Here is a 10,291-nt window from a genome sequence, read left to right on the forward strand (position 1 = left end):
TGGGTGGGAGGGAGGGGCGGGAATGTCCTGCAGGCATTTGGAGGTAATGATACAAAAATCAAAGTAGAAATCCGGGCTGACAATAAAAGATTTACTAGTTGTTAACACCAAGGTGGAGATGAAGTTTTGATGGAAAGAATGGAGGGAGGAGGGAAGAAAAGAGGGAAGGAAGGGAAGAAAGAAGGGAAGGAAAGGAAGAGAGGAAAAAAAGGAAGTAAGGAGGGAAGGAGGAAATGAAGGAAGGAAGGAGGGAAGGAAGGAAAGAGGAAAGGAGGGAAGGAAGGAAAGAGGAGAGGAGGGAAGGAAAGAAAGAAGGAGGAAAAGAGGAAAAGAGAAAGGAGAAAAGGAAAAAAAGGAAAGGAGGAAGGAGGGAAGGAAGGAAAGAGGAAGGAGGGAAGGAAGGAAGGAGGAAGGAGGGAAGGAAAGAAAGAAGGAGGAAAAGAGGAAAAGAGAAAGGAGAAAAGGAAAAAAAGGAAAGGAGGAAGGAGGGAAGGAAGGAAGGAGGAAAGCAGGAAGGAAGAGAGGGAGAGAGGAAAGACAAAGAAAAAGGGAAAGAGAAAGAAAATGAAAAGACTAGAGTGGCATAGCATAGTATAGCATTAAACTTATTTCTTATTTCATGCTTTTTCATGCCCTTTAACATCAAATACTAAATAGAATGGTTTGATGTATGTGCAGTCTGAATTCTTTTTATCAAGATAACTAGGTCATCCCATCCAAAAGGATTGCTATAAACAAAGGGTTGAGCTAAGTAGTTAATCAGAATTGCACTGAAAAGCATCCAGGTATAGGTAAAGGCAGATGGCCTCAGCACGCTTTCATGCTTGGTCAAGTGTTATTAATCTATGACCAAAGGAGCAGGTGGCTGGCAGATATTACACTATTTCCTTCAAAAGTCGCCCAAGCTATAACAAAATATTGACTCAATATATTAATGTTTTTTAAAAATCATTTTCAAAATAAAATATCTCATCTATGATAGCTTTCTTTTTTTTAATTCCCTTTTCAAGTAGAGTTAAAGGTAACACAGGTAATTCTCTTTTGTTTCACGATTTTTTCCATGCAAATGAACTCTTATCTGGTCATAAAGACATTTGCAGAAATTAAATACATCAAAGAATTTGTCATTTTATTTGTCTAGGTCTCAGAGATTTTTAACCTAGGACCTATGAACAGAACTATATTGATGCACATTTTTAAATTTATTCAGATGTTATTCACATATACTATTGTAGTAAAAATATATTGGTTTGTATGTAAATTTTTATGTTAAGATAATATTTATGATTATTATTATTGGCACGTCCTCTATATATCTATATTTTCCTATTGGGAGGGAAGTTATCTCTCTTTTTTTAAAGTTATCTTTTTTGATGTAATTGTTTTATCAAAGTGGAAATAGTCTGTTATTTCATTTAAAAGTTACTAAAATGCCATTTCCTGAACCACAAGAATACAAATAAATAGTTTTTTATAGTACTCCAAAATTTAACACAAAAATAATGAGAGTAAAAATATATTTTTTCAAGTCACAACAATAGTATGGAGATAAGATAAAAGAGAAGCAACTATGCCCTTGTTAAGTGAGAATGCAAAAAAATTAATTTTAATTCAATTGTGACACATTCCCTTCTCATTATATTGTGGAAAATTTAAGCTCCAGAGGAAAGAAATAAATGGAAATCTTCCATGATACTAAAATTTAGGTCTTCATTTTCTGAATAGATTAAGTAGTTGATTAATGTAAAACCATAACAATTAAATAACAAATTTACCTTTCCAACAAATTAACTCAAATGTAGAAGAAAAAAGCAACATTAATTAAAAAACAATAAGAGGAAATGAATTGTTTCTGTGAAAATAATTATATATAAGATAATGTGAAACCAAGTGCTGAAGACCGCTGATACTGATCTCTTAAAACTCTGACAAAACATAAATATCTCTTTTTATCATCATAGTTTAAAATAGATTCCATCAGAATCTTCTACGATGTGTGCAAGAGATGGCAAATGTTAATTCAAAAACATTTTTCTAGACTGTCAACTGACTTGTACTCTAGATGACTCTTCATGTGGTCACAAGCAGAGCACGTATGTGTTTTCGCAGAACCATGGGAAATTCATTGTGAAACTTCCTCCAGTTAAAATAGCTGAGGTATAATCTATTGTTTTATCTGCCTCTTTAAGATTTTTGCCTAGCTCACTGACAGAACTATAATCTTCCTAATGAATAAAAGGAGTCCTATGAGAAGAAAATTCTCATACTTTTCCCTAGATGGACCTGGCACAACAGGTACTGGACCACTCAGGGGAAAAAAAATTGTAACTTTTTCAGTGATAGAATCTTTGTGAAATGAGTTTTCAAAGGAAAAAAAATTTGCAAGTAGATATAATATAAATCAAACTTTTATCATTCACATACTCTCCAAATACTTGTTCATGGTATGAATTTCAATGCTTTTACTCAGTTTATGGTAATACTCAACTCTTAAATGCTCAAGATTCCAGTTACTAACAATTCAGCATAATAACTTCTTTCCTGGCCCTTCAAGCACAAAGGAATTTGTGCTTATTGTCATTAAGTCACAGGGGACTTCTACATCCAAGTCATGGCAATAAGTCAGAGTTAGATTTAAAAGGTGTTTAGAGTACATGGGCAAGCAATTCCAAGTTCATCCAAATTCACTTCTGGAATGATGGCCTAGCCTGCTGGCCTAAATTAGTGTGATCCTAAGTGAGGTCTCGATGATGAATCAGAATGGCATTGAATTTGTTAAAAAAAGACTTGCTCTGTGGTAAGATGATGCCTGTGGATGTTAAATGTTGCTTGACAGGATGGAAAGTCAAATGTTTATTCAAAAGGCCACATCCAAATCAGTATGATGATTTCAGTCAAATCATGGGTTCTGATGAAAAAGAAATTTTTCATTTTCAGAACAGAGCTGCTTGTCTCTATGGGGCCAAGGATCCAGCTGTTGATGGGTTTGATGTAAATGAGCAGGCATGCCATGAAACATGAAACCAGGATCATGCAGGTGATTAAAAATGGGTGAAAAATGTCTTTTGATGTGGACATCATAATTTTTTAACATGCAAAATGTACTGCAGAAATACCATAAGACTACACTGTGGCAACAATTCTCATGTCCAATCTACCCCATTATAAAATGGAGGTAATTAAAAGCAGCCAAGAATTAACCAATTTGAAAAACATATCTCAACATTATTATAGAGGGTAAAAACAGAGAATTGATTTTTATATGATACCAACCTGAAATCCAGTCCTTGAACTCTTACATTATAGACTTCTCTGTCATTTAGCCAGAAGAAATCCGTTCAGTCTTAAGGTAGCTTTTAAAGTTTCCATTTTGTCCAGTCTTCTGTCCCAGGAAAGAACGCTTTACCTGTCCTAGGGAAAGCACCATTGTCTTGAAGGGGGAGGGTTGATTGACCACAATGTGCTGAGGGAGTGTGAGGTCCAACTCTGGAGGAAGAGGAGATCAACCACAGTGGCCCCACACACACACCTGCCAGCTGATGTAGCTGCTATGCTGACTCCCGCTGCTTCACATCCAAGTACATTGGAAGCAGCCTCTCCTGTGGCAGGAGGAAGGGCTGTGGTCTGTGAACTTTTTAACAACTCTGTTTTTGAACTGTATTTCAGTATAATTTGTTTCCTTTGTAATCCTATTTTTAAACGTTTACACATGTAAAATTATTATTCTGAGAAGACGGTCCATTAGTCTTTACCAGATTGCCAAAAGGATCTATGATACTCAATATAGACTAAAACATGGATTCATCTTGAAACCAAAGCATAGTCTAGACACTTCCCTTCCCATAATATCTTGTACTCCCATTTCACCTTCAGTAGATAGTTTTATAAGCTGATTTAAAAAAAAAATCCTAGTTTCCCTTTTGATGATGAGTTTATCATGTTGAATTGAACCAAGCTCACAACTAGAAATCTTTTCCAATTGAAGTGATGCTTACTCCTAACAATAACTATCATGATCATTGACATTTACACAATTCTTCAGAATCTGAAAACTTCTTTATGGCCTAGCCCATAAGAATCATGGGCTACTTTCACAACATGATAAAGCACCAGAGAAAATAAATTACCAAATTTGAGATGAGAGACCACTGCAGGTATCAAATTCAAACCATAACTGAAAAAGAAATTCTTCTCTACAATATAGCCAACAAGAGGTGATTTAGACATCTCTCAAGGAGAGGAACTTAAAAGAGATGCTTCTACCTTCAAAATGATCCATTCCAAATGTTCATACTTTTTGATAATTTTTTCCCTTATATTAACCTTAAATATGACTTTTTTTATAATTCCTACCCATTGCTCCTAGATCCAATTCATGGAGCTTAGAAGAAAAAAAAATCTAATCTCTCTATCCTTTAAGATTAAGTCTTTGCCCAAAGAGATCTTAAAGGAAGGAAAGGGATCTACGTGAGTAAAAATGTTTGTGGCAGCCCTTTTTGTACTATCAAGAAACTGGAAACTGAGTGGATGCCCATCAGTTGGAGAGTGGCTGAATAAGTTATGGTATATGAATGTTATGGAATAGTTTTGTTCTATAAGAAATTATCAGGAGAATGATTTCAGAGAGGCTGGGAGAGACTTACATGAACTGATGCTTGAATGAAATGTGCAGAACCAGGAGATCATTGTACACAACATCAATATTATACAACGATCAATTCTGATGAATGTGATTCTTTCCAAAAATAAGATGACTGATGTCAGTTCCAATGATTTTGTAATAAAGAGAGACATCTACACACAGAGAGAGGACTGTGGGAACTGAATGTAGATCACCACATAACATTCTCACTTTTTAGTTGTTGTTCACTTGCATTTTGTTTTCTTACTCATTTACTTTATTTTTTTTTTTGATCTGATTTCTCTTGTGCAGAAAGAGAATTGTATAAATATGTTTATACATATTGGATTTAACATATATTTTAACATGTTTAACATATTGCCATCTAGGGGAGGGGATGGGGGGGAAGGAAGAGAAAATCTGAAACACAAGGCTATGCAAGGATCAATATTTTCAAATTATCCGTGCATATATTTTGAAAATAAAAAGCCTAAAAAAAAAGATTAAGTCTTTGGTGGAAATATGTCTAAAATATGGCAACAATTTCAATTCCAGCAAAGAATAAGCTGTCTTAAAATATACTACCGTAGCAAAAAGCCTGGAAACTAAGGGAATAGTTGATAATTGGGGAATGACAGAACATTGACATGATGGAATATTATTGTGTTTTAAGAGGTGAAAAAATAGATAATTTCAAAATGACATGGAAAGATATGAATTGATTTGAAGAAGAGTTAACAGAATAGGAAAAACAATGTGTACTATGATAGCAATATTATAAAAACAAATGATTCTGATACTTTAATAAACTGATGAAGAATAAAATGAACAGAACCAGGAAAACAACTTATAGAATAATAACACTTTAAAAGCAAACAACTTTGAAAGCTGTGAATTTCCCTTGATGCAATAATCATACATGATTCCCAAGAACTAATGATTAAGCACACCATTCATCTCCTGATAGAGATGGGATAAATTCAGGATGAAAAATGAAGCTTATATATTTTTGTACATGGCCAATGAAGAAATTTTCTTTTGCTTGACTATGCATATCTGTTATTTTTCCAAATAACAAAACAAACAAAAATTTTGTTGTCTTTTTTTGAGTGTGAAATGGGGTGAAAAAGGAAAAATTAGATTTTAATTTGAAATTTTTAACAATTTAAAGAGGAAAATGTACCACTACAATAATCTCATTTAGCTAATTCCTAACCTTCCACATTTAATAGTTTTTGTTATTGTTCAGTCATGACCAACTCTTTGTGACACCATTTAAGGTTTTCTTGGCAAAGATACTGGAACGGTTTGCTAGTTCCTTCTGCAGCTCCTTTTATAGATGAGGAAAATGAAGCAAATAGGTTTAAGTGACTTGTACAGAGTCACACAATTAGTGTCTGAGGTCAAATTTGAACTCAGGAAGATGACTCTCCCTAATTCTAAGCCTTACAGTCTATCCATTGTACCACCTAGCTACTATATGTGAGTTATTAGAATTATCAATGATTTATAGATGAAGGTGAATTAAGAATGCATGTTACTTAAGATCAAGGACTACCACGTCCAAGTTTTGATTGGTAGGGGTTGGGGACATCCTCAATAAGTACTCTTCTAAGCTTTCTAGGCAGACATGCCATAGAAATAAGCACCATTCATCTGGTTCAAAACATACTTGGAAAGTAATTAAAATGCAAGCATCACAATGCTGACAGTATAAATATATTACCCACAGTTATTACAAGACCATGTATTTTAATGCACAGAGGAGATTCTGCATAATTTCCAAATAGCCTTCAGGAGGATAGCATTGTTAATATTTGCAAAAGAGCATTTAAAACATAAAAATCCCATTATCATTTATCTCCACGGCTAAATTGTTGCCCTCACCCCATTTTTGTTTAAACCTAATCCCTTTACAAATAAAAATTGGCTTCTTGTGTTCTGAATTCACCTAAACTTATTTAAGCTGAACTGTTCACACTGTGGAAGGGAGAGTAGTGCTTAGGAGGAAAAAAGCTCATCATCCCTAGGGCTCCTGGGTAATAGGTTTATCTTACTTATGCATCTGGTGCCCTAATTCATGATGCTTTAAAACTCTGAAGTTACAGCTCATAGCTCACTGCCATCAGTGGGCACCTTTTATGCAATAAATTCAACAGAGGCAAAGCAATAAGATAATAAGCTAGACCCACTGGAGCTTAACAAGATAAATACAAAGTGACCGCCTAAGCCTGGGAAATTATTCTTTTTAAGAATTAAGAAGGAGTGACTGTTTAGTAGCAGTGTGGGTCAGTGGGAAAGAGTATTGACTTAGGGGTCAAAGGACCTGAGCTACAGCTCCCACCTCTGAGACTCATTGCCTATGTAACAAAGCTTCAATGTCTAGGTCTCAGTTCCCTTCCCTGTAATAGGAGATTAGAAGAGAAGGTCTTAGAGGCTTCATTTCACTCAAAAATTATGATCCCATGAAAAAAAGAAACTGGCTCAAGTGTTTGGAGGGAAGAATAATAAAGGAAGAAAATACCTTGGTTTCCCTTAGATTGCTCTTCCAAAGCCAGCTGAATGATATAATGGGGGAAAATGCTAGACTTGGAGTCTTTTTGACTCCAAGTTTTAACTCAAGTTCAAATCCAATCTCAGACACTCAAATAGTTGTGTAAATCTGAATTAGTCACAGTCCCTCTGCCTTAGTTTCCTCATCTGTAAAAATGGAAGTAATAATAATACCCACCTCCTAGGGATTGTTAAAGAATAAAAATTTATAAATATGACCCTAAAATGTGAAGCATTAGATCAATGCTATCTATTTTATTAATCTTTGACCTTATTTACACATTTAAAACTATTCACCAAGAAGCAGTATGGGCAAAGTATGTAAAGAGCCATGGGTGACCAACAGCAGTTGGGTTCTTCTGCTTTTGACACATACAAGATTCTGGAGGCCATGAACAAAACACCTAATCTCTCAATGTCCCAGGCAACCCTGAAAGAATATAAATCATAGCTGTTGTCATTATGTCTCAATGGATAGAATTGCCTTGTCAGTAAAATTGCCTAATTGGATAAAATCACAGGTCTAAAGAATTTTTGATCACAGATGAAAAAATTTTAAGAATTAATTTTTTCTTTCTTTTTTTGCAAGACAATTAAGTGACTTACCCAGGGTCATATAGTTAGAAAATGTCAAATGTCTGAATCGAGATTTGAACTCAAATCCTCCTAACTGCAATGCTGGAAGTCTATCTACTGTATCATCTTAGTTAGCTGTCCCAAGGATTTACATTAAAAAAAGATAAATTCAGGGGTATTCTGAGAAACTTCATTCATAAGACAAGAAAATCATTGAAATTTTTCACTTAGATTGATCTGCTCTGAAGCTTTTTTGTTTTTCTATATTTCTAATGAAGCTATTTGAGAATGGGAATAGTACAGACAGCACACACAATATAACTGCCAAAAGATTTCTGCATCTTCTCTTACCTCCCAAAAACAGTATTTTATTGGTCTGGTTCTGAAAATCAAATAGACCCTTAAAATAATCAAAATATTATTGCATATCTCTAAGGGACCTCTTAAGTCAAGAAATTCACATGTTCTATGTTCCAATTAAACTGGTCCCAATATGACATATCATCTTCTACCGCCATGATCCTTTATAGGCAAATTCTAGCTCTTATAATGCTCTTCCTTTTTACTTCTACTTCTTGAAATCCTTAGGTAAATTCAAGATCAGATCCTGTGTCATTTCCTATAAAAAGCCTTCTTCAATACTGACAATTTTTGGTAACCCCCCCCTCCACACACACACACACACACACACACACACACACACACACACAAGATTTGCATTTATTTTATTTAAATTTTGTACTTAATTATCTGTAGCCAGGTACCCTTCATAGAATTAATCTCCTTGAGAATAGGCAGTTTCTCTCACTTTCTCTCTGTGCCTCTGGTTCCTAGCATAGTGCCTAGCACATAGTGGTAACTTAATAAATGTTAATCAAGTCTGTTTTCTACTTTGACTTCAGCTAAATGTATACCTGCTTAGAAAAGCCCATTGATTATTATATTATGATTGTTATATATGATTGTTTTATAAATATATACATATATGTGATTGTTATATCTTAAATGGGGCACATAATGATATTGAAGGATGAAATCAAAGTATATTTTCTAATTTTCCTTAGCCTGAAGGAGGATAGCTTTAGGTCACAGCCATTTTTTTTTCCTTTTCCAATGACAAAACCTAATATTTTAGGGCCAGTCATAATTTGCTTAAGTTAGCTAAACAAATTAAATCCTTCTAGTCTATTCCTCCTGTACTTGTGAAATTTCAGTCAAAGTAAAGCAGTATGATAGGTTCATTTTTAAGAGTGCTGGTAAGCTACACTCTTAGCAGCAATTACAGCATCTACTAAAAATAATTTACAGAGCCCTGTGAAGAGATAGCATGAAGGTGAGCAGTGTGAATGCTTCAGCCACACTGTCGGCAAGATAAACAATTTATCATTGTCGCTGATTAATTTAACAAGCCACTGAACATTAAACTTGCACCCAAGCAGTCTGGATATTAAATAAGGAGGTTTCGAGATAGTGGTTCCATTTCTGTTTTCAATAAATACAGCCATGGAGGTCTTTCTCTAACCAATAGTGATGAGGAAATAGGCATTGGCTTCTGGGGAGCCTGTTACTATGTTGGTGAGGTTTATCCAGCTCTATCTAGCATAAATTACTAAATCAAATTCAGTTATACCTCAAGGGGGATAAGGGGTAGAAATAGAAAGGGCAATAGCCCTTTGGTTGGCAGACAAAATGGAAATGTGGCCTTAAAATATTCACAACAGCACTTCTCTGTAATAGCAAAAAAAAGAAAAAAGAAAAATATCTGAAAACAAGGTGGCTGTTCATTGGTTCGGTTGCTGGATAAAAGTAGTATAGAATGTAATATAATATCATTCTGTATGACAAATCTGAAAATCCTGTGATTCCACATGGCTGATTAAACCTTGCCTTCCTTTTTCCTTTTCATTTATATGGAAGATCCAAGAATCTTGGGTGGGAACAAAAAAGGGAGGCTAAAATAAGACCACCCTTGGTGGTTTGTTGAAAAAGTAGGTCCTAAAAATTACATTAGGGAGATATAGATTAGCAATTATATTTTGACAAAATTCGCAGGCTATCCCTGATGGCTTCAGCTTCATATGTAAAGTGAGTTGGAGAAGAAAATTATAAACCACTCCAATATCTTTGCCAAGAAAACCCCAAATCGGGCCACAAAGAATCAGACATGACTAAAAACAACTGAACAATAAAAAACAACTTGCAGGAGGATTTCCTAATCCTAGGATAGATAGAGACTTGGAATAGAGACATTGATAATGGAGAGCAAAAGGAAATAAAATCCAAAGTATGAAATAATCATGAACTCTACTTAATTTATGATTTTTCTAGGTACTGAAAGCACTTATCCTTTGGAGGCCAAACTTCTTAAAAGAAGAACTACACATTTGGTCATTTAACAAGGGGTGGGAGGAAGTAATATGACTTCTGTCTAGAAAGATAAGTTAGAGCCAGATTGTAAAAGGCTTCTATTGCCAAACAGAAGCAATGAGAAACCATGGATGCTTCTTCGGCATGGTAATAACAAGGTCAGATGTGTGCTTT

General features: G+C 34.7%; 1 pseudogene; it reads right to left on the reverse strand.

The window, feature by feature from the left end:
- Nucleotides 1–2,020: 2,020 nt before the first annotated feature.
- On the reverse strand, nt 2,021–3,081 carry LOC127556995 (4-galactosyl-N-acetylglucosaminide 3-alpha-L-fucosyltransferase 9-like; annotated as a pseudogene).
- Nucleotides 3,082–10,291: the final 7,210 nt, after the last annotated feature.

Source organism: Antechinus flavipes, chromosome 3 (assembly GCF_016432865.1).
Source record: "Antechinus flavipes isolate AdamAnt ecotype Samford, QLD, Australia chromosome 3, AdamAnt_v2, whole genome shotgun sequence".
Classification (NCBI taxonomy): Eukaryota; Metazoa; Chordata; class Mammalia; order Dasyuromorphia; family Dasyuridae; genus Antechinus; species Antechinus flavipes.